Source organism: Ischnura elegans, chromosome 7 (genome assembly GCF_921293095.1).
Source record: "Ischnura elegans chromosome 7, ioIscEleg1.1, whole genome shotgun sequence".
Lineage (NCBI taxonomy): Eukaryota > Metazoa > Arthropoda > Insecta > Odonata > Coenagrionidae > Ischnura > Ischnura elegans.
Window position 1 is genome coordinate 60,027,649 of NC_060252.1, and position 13,748 is coordinate 60,041,396.

General features: G+C 39.1%; 1 protein-coding gene across 1 annotated transcript in view; it reads right to left on the reverse strand.

Moving 5' to 3' along the window:
- The window catches only part of LOC124162751, a 1,072,747-nt gene that overhangs the window by 760,543 nt on the left and 298,456 nt on the right, over positions 1–13,748 (reverse strand). The window lies entirely within an intron of this gene.

The following is a 13,748-nucleotide window of genomic DNA, read 5'->3' on the forward strand; positions in this document are numbered from 1 at the left end:
AAACATAACGAAAATCACGTGGAAAGGAAAGTCACAGTGGAATTGTCCTTTTTTTGCACGACGGAGCGAAAAAAGAAGTACATGGCTTTCAGCGTACTGTACACAGGTATATCTTTCATTAGCAGCGACTCAATTTCTGCAGTGATTTTTTAATTGAAATCTCATTTTATGGCTTTAAGGTTCATTGGCATTTGAAATTCATAAATGGCACTGGAAAAATTCATATTGTCCTGGCCGAAAATAGTATCTTATTATGCAATAGAAGTTGAATGAGTTTTACCGGAGAATTTCGAATTATGTGGTGGAAGATGGCACATGGTCAAGCAGAATTGATTTCACGGGTTCACACCTGAAGGAGCTACCAAAGACTTTCCATCCTAAAGGTGAACTAGTCCTTCTCAAACAAAATGAAATTAATCATAGGATGACTGTAACTTTCATTTCTTCAGAATTAGCGTATTCGATACAAGGATTCATCTCTCCAAAATCTCCACCTTTTCCCTTGTAAAGGGTAATTTTCTGTATTTCGGAAAGTTAATCGGTGTTTTGGAGGGCTAGCTATGGTATTATTAATGATTTAAAGTTTTCTGATTTTTTTTCTACACGTCTGTGAGTGACATAGTGTCAGTTTCAAGCAAATTTTTAGACATGATAAATCAACAGGTATCTGTTATAATAGAAAAATGGGGTAGTAAAAAATAAGCATTATTTACGAGCCTCTTGAATTTTTTTTTTCAGATATCTAAGCAAGCGTTTCCTAGTGAACACAAGCACAAGTTACGTCAGTTCACAGCCTATTTATTGAAGTAAATGATGAGCAGTGATGCGGTATGACTTTTCTGGTAAAAAACCTGAAATGTTGAGAAATCACTGCACTCAAGTCGAGTAAAACCAATTCATTTACACAATTTCAACGCGTTTTAAGACTACTTTGAAACATACTTCAGCAACTCTGAAAACAATTTTATTTGGTCCGTAGCCCCGGAAGTGGAAGCTAATATTCCAGTTTTTCGCTCTAAGTGATATATCACTCCACTCATTTATTTAATGATTCACGGCCATGGTTCTTTCCGATAGGTAAGGGTAGAGCTCAACTAGGACATTGCTACAGGCGTGTATTTTCGAATCTTCAGGGTAAGAAGGGCCAGCTCTTTTCCCTGGGCCACCTCGCACTTGGAGAATTTTTAATAGCAATAATAATAATAAAGTAAATAGACGAGAGTGCTTGGTGATACCCGTACCTCGCCTAAAACCAGGAAAAATGCTGCCATAATTAAAAAAATAAAAATAATAATAATAATAATGTCGTGTTTATTACAAGCAAATTTCGGAGTAGATCCATAATATTTTTACTAAAACTTTTGCAACTAACTTACAATCACATACATCCATGCCGTGCATTATGGTAAATCCACCCAGGTGGGATTCAAACCCGCGACCTCTAGGTTGGGAGTCGGAGACGTTACCCAGGTTCTACCGAGGCCGAATTTGCTTGTGGATACCAAAAAAAGTTAAACCGGGATGTGAACTCAGCTCACCTAAATCATTCCGAGCTCTCTACCAACTGAGCCAACGCACTCTCTCTATTTGACTTTTCGATTTAGTGATTACGAACAGTGTGCAGAAGAGAAGATGCAGATGAATGTATTCAACACGGCCCTGGGTTGGGCATCAGAACGGAGTAGACTGCTCCGAGAATCAAGAGGCTGAAAGGACGGGAGAGAGGACAGATAGGGAGATAGAGTCGGAGCTGAGGGAAGTGAGGTATATAATTCTTGCTTCGGTAGAGAGAATTAGGTTGTGGCATTTACCTTATTACTCGCACGTCCCCAGACCACGCGAGAGGGGATAAATCCAGAAATGTCAAGCCATCGGTAGGCTTGAATTCCCTCGACCCCTCCTGGCTCTGCCCAACGTATCTATCGCCCGATACACTAACGTCCCTACATTTCTCCCCCGCGGAAAACCAGTTACACGGCCCAGGCCACCCGCATGCTCCGCGCTTCAGAGGATTCTGCCCAACCCACGCGACGAACGACTGATCCTTCTCACCCTTAGGGGAAGCCTCGTGTACTGTAATTGAAGTCATTGGCCTCGCGATGTTGGTCATGTTCCCCACCCATAAATTTAAATCACAAAACACTTATTGCATACGTTTAAATGAGGGGAGAGCAACAAGCATTCTCAAAATAATCCAGACATAAAACATAGGGTTTATTAAATTTTATCTTTCAACATAATATAACATAAGGTAAAAAATTCACGTCCCAGTCGATCAAAAACTTTTTGTGGACATTCAAAAAGCTTAACTTTAGCATTGAGACTTGATAAAAGCGTTATCTGCATCATGTTTGTAAGTAAATACGAAGGTGTGAAAAAATAAGCTGAAAAAAAGATAAAAAAGAATTGAGTGGAGAGCTGCGTCAAATAAATCTTAGTATTGCTGACCAGTAATGAATGCCATTCAATAATATTTTATCCTTCTTTTTCCGCTAATAAGTAAATGATGAAACGAAGGGATTTGTAACAATACATTGTGTATCTGTATTGTTACAAATCTTTACAAATCATTACAAATCATTGTGTATCTGTATTGTTCCGAGCTTTGTGTATCCTATGTTACATATATCCATCCTTTGTCACTTCTCAAGCTCTTTAAAACAGATGCAATAACATGAAATAAGCCGGAAAACAAAAAAAAATCCAAGCATTTATTACTCAAGTTTAAGGAGCTAAGGAAACACTCGTTCATATTATTTAGTTGAACATTATAGTGGCATGTGATACTGATTATAAATTACATGGCTTAAAATGCGTTTACATGCTGATACAACAAGCTAAGTTAGCTACAGTCGAAATACGTTTACGCCGTAACTGGGGAAAGAACACACAATTCTATTTCATTTCTATAAAAATCACTGGCGTTTTGAAAAACGTAACATGGCCGAAAACAAAATGGCGAGATTTCAATTCTGTTCACAGGGGTAAGGTCTGCGGTATCACTCTCCCTCAGCTCCCACCCCATAGATCTCATGGGCGCAGAGGGAAAGCTCAGACAGGGATGGAAAGAGGCAAAACAGTCCTCACAACAGTCATTACAGGCACCCATCCATTTGTCAATTGAGAGAGACTGCTAACTAAATCACTGTCAAACCTTGGTGGGAGTGTCAGGGGGTTGGTTTTGCTCGCGTCGTCAAGTCCCAAGAGGAGAATGTGAACGCGTGAGGTTGGATGGGGAAAGTGGGTGAGAGGGTTAGATGGGACCGTGGACGCCCTAGAGGGATGAATGGGGGTGAGAAATTGACGGGGAAGGGCTCAAGGGGAAGGATTTTGGGGCAGGTTTGAGGGGAGGTTGAACTGGGTCGCCGCTGTGATGCGGGGGTTGGTAAGGTAGAATTGTGGCTGGTGGAAAGGTGGAGTCGACTATGACAAACATATAGTTCGCATCCAAACCATTTCTCATGGGAGTTGAACGACAGACAATCTCTATAGAGGCACAAGTAAGTGCACTCATCGCAAGGTTAAAAAGACAAGGTAGCAATTTGAAGGTATTTATGCTGAAGTAAACATATAATTTCCGCATTTTTAAGTGAAAAGAAACGATTTCAATACGATTATGCACAGACATTTATCAAAAAATCGGGCAGCAATAATATGGAGCATTGGTAATTATTTGAGACCTTGCCAGATTCTGAAGTTTTCATCATATTTAAGTATCATGCTGCATTCCGAACTTTGGATTTGGCAAAAATAATTAGGCAAATCTCTGCGCTCATTTATAAAGGCAATGATAATGTAGTGTATATATAATGGTATCGTTATAAATGCATCGTAATTCGGTAGCAAAATTTTCCTCTCAATCGAAGAATGATGATTGCTTGCAGTTTCTCTCATTTTAATATCAAGGATACCAAACAAATCTCCATGCTGTACTTTAAAGAGGAGATTACTTGACAAAATCCTCCACATTATTGCATCAAAAAGATGGATACCCTCTGAATGGATAAAGGCCTTTAATCTGGCGATTTTTTTTTATTTGAAGACATATTAATTAATCACTTTAGGGGTATATAGGTATACGGACTGCTCAGTTGGAGAAAAAGTTAGCCATGCCATGAGACACGCCGGCCGGATGAAAATAATCGTTTCAAGAAAGATGGGAGAGAAGAACCCTGTCCTCGGATGAGATACAAAGAGCACATTACATGGGAAATATATAGACTTAACAGAAAAATAAGGCAAGTGTTGAAATTATAATGGGATGATAGAGTCAAGAGCTGTCAAACTATCTTCGGATTGTTGAATAATGATGGCAATGGAGACGATAATGACTCATGACATCATCTAGAAATTTTCAGGGTGCATACGAAAAACTATTTTTAACAATTACCTGCACGTAAAATATTTAAAATACTGAGAAAGATTTTGGTAGCGACCGAGGGTTATTTTTTTTAATTTCATTAACAGGGAAATATTACCAAGGGTCTACCTTATATAGGTAACATTAAAATAAATGATATGAGCATTAGTTATTCAAGCGCAATACGATACCAAAACATATCGGGAGAGATGCGTTCAATTTTGAAGACGCTGCATTTACTCCCTTTATATCGCTCTTTTTTGGTGACGGATTACTTAAAAAACTCTGGCTATCATCCTGAAATATTCAAGGTAAGGCTGGTAGACATTACTTAACATTTCTTGTTTCTCAAATATCAGAGAATATGAGGAAACAATTAAAAAGTAAAATGAAAATATTCGAGTTAAAAATGAAAGTAAATATTGATAACGATCTGCTATATACCACCTGAAAATTTAAACATTACAGCATATGTTAATGAGTTGCCAAGAAAGATCGGTCGAGCGAGAAACATGTGCCCCCTTCAGAGGGGTTAGCTGGAAAAGGAGAGGCTTGGGATCAGGGTGAGTGGTGCGGGTGAATCCTTCCTCTCTAGAGCCTTGACAATGCAAATTCCGGGAAGGTTGGAAGTACCAAAACGCGCGATGCGAGGCAAGATGGAGGGAGCATAGCCGAAAGGGGCTGACACGATCAGGATTCCGCAGAGGGGAGACAACGAGTTGTCATGGCATTGAATATCACGCAACAACCCGGTAAGTGATTCCGATTGGTTTCGATTCGTGTACGTGGGAATAAGGAAGGGTTTTGAGGGGGAGAGGAAAGCGAGCGAGTTGATATATTTGGTTTCCATATTAAATTTTCGCTCCACACACACGAGGGATTTCTTGAATCGGATACGCACTGCTCGGGAGAGGTTGTGATAGAAGGGGAACGGGTTTCGTTAGTTGGGAAGCGAAAACGTACGAAGAGAGGAAGGGGCACGAATATAAGCGCAGTGTGATGGCAAGATGGTGTTTGTTTATGGCGCAACAGCCCCTCTCCCTCCAGCTTAACCCGTTTGGAAGTGATGGGAGAGGATTATTGGGAGCGACGAAATTGGAAAAAAAACTGAAATTTTATTTTCCCCCGATTCGCATCATTTTTTTTCGCGGGGGGCGCGTGCGACACTATCGGGCGTAGAGCGTGCGAACGGGAAAGAATGCGGAGAAGTGAATATGGGGAGGAGAATATTCCGAAAGAAGCGATGTAAATGGGCGGAAAGAATACATTTGGAAGACGAGATAGGATGATTGAGTACTTTTCTTATCACAGTAGATTCAGGTTGATAGGGCCTCTTAGTATGCATGTGTATGCGTGGGTACCCAAATCGTAGAAAATTGCAGTAAGTTTTTATGTTCTAATAACATTTCTCCTGAATCTCCCAATGTCCCACATTTAGATTTTTAACTGTTTAAAAATACTTGAAACGGTTAGTTAACGAGAATAGTCAACAATTTGGTGTTTTTTCAAAGAGTGATCCTGGAAACTACAGCTGCATACCGACGCATTTTTAATGAATGTTTTTTTTATGAATTTCAAATCTCTTTATTTTGTATAATCAGTAATCATTAAAAATATTAATTAATCAACGCTGATAATTACTCAGCAGCAGTATATGCATCAGTGATTATGAGAGCCAAATAATATAAATCGCCGATAAAACAATTAATATGGAAAAAATAAAAAAAATATAGAAAAAGAAAAATACGGAAAAATATAAGAATACGGGAAAATAGATAAATATCTCCAAAACCTATTTTTAATTTTATTAGGCAATCTTCAACGAGGAAGAGAATAGGTGATCACCCATTGAGTGCACTTTTAGCCTTGCCCTCAGTGGGTTCACACAAAAATCTCCTTCTCATTGACAATAGATAACCGAAATACTTATCGAAAAGCGTACTTTGGTTATAATTTTCCTCCCAACTTTTATAAGCTTTTGAATTTCGGTTACACTTACCTTGCCATCTGGCGGCTCAATTTAATTACTCCAGCATTAACAGTATTGTATGCCAAATTCATTACATAATATTAATTTAAGAATAGCGGGACCAGCCATGGTGATAACATTACGGAGTCGCAGTGCTCAAATTTTGCAAAAAATCCATGTGGACTTTTTAAAAAAATTGTGCATACCTGGTGACAGTGCTATCACCGTGGCTAGTCCCGGTATACTTAAATTAGTCAAGAGTGACCGCCTCTATGTGGTCAAAGCTCGGGCTTTACTCTCCCAGTGTGGCACTGAATGCAGGATTTGTGGCACCATATGCTCAGCAATATATACCACCTTGTCCGCTGTAGTCCTCAAATTTTCACGGAAGAGTTCGTTAAGCTGGCTTAATCACTCCACCGGAAATCGGGGGATACGCGCTCAAATCCCGATGAAAGTGAATGATTTTTTTCTCTGCGGGTTTTTTCGCACTACGTAATATTAGGTTAAAGAACTGCTTACAATTGTAGAGGGCAATGCTTTCCGCCGATGTATACGCTTAGACAACGAATGCGAGTAGGAAGATCAAGTGGACTCGGCTGCGGATAAGAGAGCGGACACAGTGGGGAAGGTTAAGTTCGGTTGGTATGATGAGATTTTCAGAGCAGGCCTCTTAGGGCGTCCGAGAAGCGAAGTAGGTCGCTAGTGATGAGGGGCGTAGTGTTTGAAGGATTGCGTACCGGGTGCGCGAGGTAGCCTGAGAAGAATTACGACAGTCGTAAACTCAAAGGGAAGCCCCTTCGCATGAGTTCATGGGACTATGCAGGATATGAAGGGTACACTGAAAAGGGAAAGACACATTTGCGTGGTGCACAATAAACTGGACTTAATTAATTTCGATTCTGTACACACATGAAATAATAAGAAATGGGGAAACATTACTTTATAAGGAACAATTTCATTAAATAATCTGAGAGCTTGGATGGTAGCCTAGAATATGATTAGTGGAATTAGTGACTCACAGGTTAATGAGGACGACGTAGTTGATTTAGATGTAATTATGTAGTAATTTGAGATGAATATACTCGATTTAAAAAAATAATAATGAACTTAAACATAAACCTAAATTGGATAGACATTCAACGAGTTTGTAAATTTATTGCAACAAACAGAGACACTTTTTTACAAATTTACACACTTTCTTTCCTAGGCAGATCTCGATCCGATTTCGCTTTAGAGATCGGGTTTGGAATTGAATCACAAATATTTAGTCTCCACTTATCTGATTCATTAACAAAGATTAGAACAGCATCAAATTGCTATATGAACTGCTGGCCAAATTACATTGATCTTAACAGCTGGCTGAGCAAATAAAGGGCAATAGGCCTTTTGACTACAAACTAAGCGTCATCACGTTCATCTTTGTGGAACATAAGAGTCATTCACATGACTAATATTATAAAACACTAATCAGCCACTTATTTTGCTACTTTACATGAGGGAAGGGGGATGGACCCCCAGAGCCTCCTCCTTACTTGCTCCCCAGGTTGAAGAATATAACAATGAGGGTTTCGAGGCAGAAAGGAGCTGCTGGTGAACTAAGAGAATAACTAATCTCATTTGAGACGGAATGAAAAAATTTCACTGGTTTTTAGAGCAAGGACGGTTTTATGCGACATATGCTGCACCAAAATATGAATTAAGAAATAATGCTTTTTTAATTTTTAGGTCTTAACATTATATTATTCTATTTTAAGCAAGGGAAAATAACATTTCTTTCTACAATTCAACTTATAATCGTCGACTAGTTTCAATATACTGTGCCATTATCAAGACTAGTGAAAAAAAACATAAGTTCATTAATTCATATTTTTCTTGGTTATATAGATTTTCTGGTATATAACCAAGAAGCAATGTATTTTGTATCTCTAGTCATGAAAATCTTGGAGTGTATTGAAACTGGTTAACGATTAAATTTCAAATAGTAGAAATAAAATTTGATATTTTCCCTAACTTCCATTGAGAAATAATTGCAAGAACCAATTTCATTTTTCCGTTTTGTCAAAGTATTATGGCCTAATTAAAGAGAAAGTGACAAGGGATTCATAAATGATTACATAATATGATGCGGGGAGGGGCAGGAGACAACGTTGCGAAGGGATAAGAGAATGAGCAGAAGGTTTTTATGTGATATGGGGGAGTAGATATGGTTGGTAGTGTTGTAAATGCTGATAAAAGAATGACGACGGAGCGCAATCGATAACGCGAAGCGATCAATTTTTCCTCCGTACTCGCAACTGAACTCATAAGAGTGGAATGGCGATACTGCCTCTTCAATTGATCTCATGAAATCGCACGGCTAGCATCTTGTGAAGGACCTCTGGGTTTGCACTCCATTAAAATGTACGAGAAATCTAGCAGCTATTAAATTATTTCTCAGTTTGTATAATTAGAATGATATTGCGACTTGGAGCCAAAAATGCTTTAATACAATACCATTACAATAATATACAACCGAATAAATTCGCCATAAAATGTAAACTTCTTTCAGCTGACTATTGCGCATTACACATTTGAAATACATTGGAGTTAGCCTCGCTAGTAGGGCCCGCACAGGATTCAGCCGAATAATTTAGATAGTTAGAGGTTTAACATGGTGTTTATCCAGTTTTTACTAACTTTAATATTTTAAAACTAATTGTTTCTACTGCTTCCATGGGTAGTCTATGACGACTTGAATTACGGTCCTTTCATCTTAACTCTTTCCAAGGGAAAGGGTGGGGATTAAAGAAACTCGGATGCGTTTAATTGCATACAGGCGTGATTCATGATGCGGGAGCCTATGCCACGCGAACAGCCTCTTCAAACTGAGACAACTTTAAAAACGCATTCCCATATGATCACTAAGATCACCTACAAACAGTTACCGGTATTAACGTCTAGGCAATGATAAACGAGGGATAACGATTCGCACTAGCACAATATTAGGTGATTTTCATCATCAACATCGTCAACAGCTACCGATCCGAATATCAGTTTGGCACAGCTCTCCACTCAACCATTAGATTATATTTTTACATAAAAATAATGATTCTGTTACACATGCTACTTCATCTACTCTGTATATATTATCCGAGGCTATCCTCTGCCGGTTTTTCCTCATACCTGTCCTTCAAGGGTGGTTTTCATCAGGCCCTTGTGTCGCAAGATATAACCGATTAAGAAGTTTCGACTTTACCAAACGTTTTCAAAAGACCTCAGTTCCTTCCAACTCCAACTTCAACTTCCACGTAACTCACAAGATTTATCCATTTCAGATTCAGCTCTCCTCGAGTGTGCGTATGTAACCACTCGCTGGGAGCTCAGAGTTATGCACGGCTGACGCTATGCGTGTTTAGTTCGGTAGCGAAAGCCGAGTGTTCTGCCTTACATTTGCACCATTTAAGTCTCAAAATAGATTTAAACTGAGTTATTTTATAAATTGATTACAGTTCTACAATCCAACGTTAATATTCTTGAAGATGAATACGTGTTACTAGAACCAGATGTCCACTCGCAACACTTACTTGTATCAGGTCCAAAGAGTGTAAGAATGTTACGATGGCAGCTGCTTGAATCCTACTCATATATTCCTATGAACTTTTAATTAAATATAAATCTGAACAGTTAAAGGTGCAATTTAACGATAGGAGACTTTAGGATGGTATTCGGTAGGTAGATTATAGAGGAAGCTGCATCCTTCACTAGGATCTTAAATGGAATACGTTCTTTAATAAAATATTCACTATCCTATATCGTATTAATGTCATGGCTAACTCCGTTGGTAAATTCCCTTGCCCATAAAATCTCCCTGAGGGAGGTTAGATCATGGAATTGGTTACGGTACTTGATAGCGGCTTCATATCCTTCGTTTTTCCACGAGTTACATGAACTGTTATGGAACAGATTTATTATCCGCCGAGACCATCAACGTCAGCGCACAAAAAAATGGCTTTCAATCCGACCAAACTGCAACTTTTCATGACCCAGGTCACTGGAAAAATTTATAAAATTCAGCCTTACCTCCGTTAATGTATACATCAGTATTGTTATACGACCACCTCAGCAACAAGAATACAATAACAATGAAAAATAGAAAAACATTATGGTGTCCTCAATTTTCTCTCGTTTAGCACCGAAGCATAGGATTAAATTCCAGCTCAAAAATTTTTGAGGGCAAAATAAGTACTACCTCACAACCTACTTTCAGATTACATTCAATATCATTATTATCATGATAATAAAGCAGCACAAAAGGTGTGGATTCAATGCACTTCCTCAACATAATGCATGCACGAACCTCTACAACCACTGCAAGGCTCGAGAGCATCTATGCATGAGGTAAGACCTACTTCCAAAATACTGAGCTGCTGCGGGGAGGTCATCCGAGTGAGCTGCCCTGGTAGGATTCCGACGTTCCTGAAATATTCTAAATAGCTTTCTGAGGATTATTTTGATTACGGACATCGCTCAAGGCTGGAAAGGAATGGCCGCGGGTATCTGCATGTGTTTTTTTATATTTCGCTTCCCAGTACCCTGCCACTGCATGATGGAGGAGAGCGGCCTTATTTTTCATGTACCAATTTATAACCGCACATACGCGGCAAGTATTTTTTGAGCATAAAATTCTCCACTGCCTGAGGGAGGAGGAATTAAGCACAACAAATATAAACGGATGGTAATTTTTTAAAAATTGTTAAATATTCCGAATGATAAACTCAATTAAAGCCGAAATATCCTATTTGTATACGCTAGTGAGTGAAAAGTGTCCAAACATTTTTCCGAATATTTTTTGCCTCTTTTGGAGACAATGTATTACTGTTAACACCCATTTAATTTAAAATTTAACAAGCCACTTTACCGCACCATCGTAAGCCACTATCACCTAAAAAAATCTCATTTTCTTCTATTCAAAATGAAAAAGATTAGAAATAAAATAACCGTGGCACGAAAAAATAGTTTTTGCTATAATTTAGAGCAATAGCACGCGAGGGGTTACTTGAGAAAATTTACTGATCGTAATGTTCAATTCATTGGAAATTTATACGTCAGTTATTACTTCAACTGTATGGAATACCTATGTAAGAGTTTAGTGGTACAAGTCACTCAAGTAGTAGTATCATACCTGTGTGACTTAAAAAAAATGCTTTTTGAGTATATTATTTTGTTATATTCCACAATGTATTCTATAGTTGACAAAACAAGTGGCTCCGAAGGACCATTTTGATCTATAAATAAGGTACTATTTGATCAAAAAATATATATTCCAAAACAAAATCGCCGGCACCCATACTTAGTGTTAACAATTGTAATGAATTCTACGATAAACTGTAAGAGAGTACGTGAATAAAAACAACCCACGGTTTGAAAGGGCAATGCCCACCATGAGCGTATACTCTAAGCGTGTCATTTCTCACTAGTCAGATGTCACCTTGAATAAGCAACGAGTATATGGTATCTGGCGCACAAATACAGCCCGTGAACTCAAAGAAATAGAAAGAAAAACACACCATGATTCGTTAAAAGCTTCTGCGGGAAAACAAAAATGATTGAAACATTTTTACATAATTTAGGCTGGGAATAGCTGGAGAATCGAAGGCTACATGATAGCGTAGATTGCTAGGGCTTATAATTACAAATATCGTTCAGAGCGACGCAGAAAACATTATCTCACCTCACCACAATTGTAGTTCCGACAAAAATGATAAGTTACGAGATATTTTTTTCCCGAACGCTTGGGCATGGGAATACGTTTTTCCTCCAAACACAATAAAGGACTTAAAAAATACTTAGTAGGACTCAGTACGCGTATAATTTATTTATTTTTTTCCTTTCCGTTAAGCATTCCTGTTTTATTTGCCACTTTTCCGGCAAACATAATGAATTTACTTTTCTCGGTAAGAAAATAAGCAGCTCATGGAATTGAACTCTAAAAAGAGTTTATGACCACCAGAGCTAAATCTTCGCCGGTCCATCGTCCTCCGCCACAACAATCGGGAACCGACCAATCCCGCCCCTCTTTATGCCAAAACTTCAACGGTCATTCAAATTTTTAATCACCAGCCTTGATAATTAGTTACAGTGATCCAGAAATGGATGACTTTCATTCCTAAAATATGCAGAAATATGTTGTCGTGTGACGTCTCAGAATATCCTGCTTGGTCAAACTATGCCTCGGGATTTGTACCTTTCGCTTTCAAAAACCACTAAACCTTCCTCTTCCCATACCTCTTAGTCGAAAACATCCTTGTTTCACCTTCCCTATATAATGGCATTGTGGAGATCCTAATGGGATTCAGCTACTTCATCGCTCGAGACTGGTCACTCGTCTCTCGTCAGTGGTCAGTCACAATGTAGCCGTCAATTGGAGTCCAAGCGCGGATCGTATGGCCCGTACTACCTCCTTGCTATCCACCCGTACCTTACCAGTAGCTCCTCTCTTTCCCGAGATTTTGATATCCCAAATTTTGGCTATTCTAAACGCACGAGTTCATTATTATTTAATGTCTTTTCATTGAGTTGATTTGGCAATTGGGATTTTACGTGGATTTTACACTTTGGGTTAAAAAATGTAAATAATGGTGTGTGATAATTTGCTTCCCGACACCAAGGGTAAGAACCCAAACTGAAGGCCGTTTTACACGGGGCACAGAATTTCGCAGGATAGAACTGCCTTCATTTCTAAAATGGCGTGGAATTGCGCGAATGCATGAACGAAATTAGAACAGGTGCTATTTTGCCGTCTCACGTCCACGCATTCTCGCATGTGTTCTAGCAATTCACCGCTTTACACGACGAAATTTTGACTGCACCTTCGTACACACGTCAGATTATGCAAGTACGTGCCCCATGTAAAAATGGCCTTTAAAACGTGCGATCCGCGACATAAGTGGCTGGCCGCGACGCGACGTTACAAAGTAACAAAATGGAACCTGAAACACCGGTGTTCTTAGATTTTCTTACCCGCACGGAAACCCGAGAAAAGTTTATTCTTTCCTGTTTTGTTGTTCAGACGCCTATTGAGGCGGCTTGCGGGGGGTAGTATGTAGATGTAGATGATCTCTGATGGAAGTTAAAAAAAAATGGGAAGAAAACCAATTTACATCAATTACACATGCTGCGCGGGAAGGCAGAGGCAGGAGGGGATGACGAACGAGGAAATATATGGGATGTTTTCGCTCTCGAAGACCGTGGAAACGGCGACAGGAGAAAAACAAAAGGGCTCGAGAAGGAAAAACAGGAAAGGGTGGACGAGTGAGTGAAGTGGAGAGGGTGAGCGGCGAGGAGAATGGGAACAAAACAAAGGCGTGGTCCGCAAGATTAAATAAAAAATGAAGGGATAAAAACAACACAGTTTGAGAGGGAGGAAGCTCAGGCTCT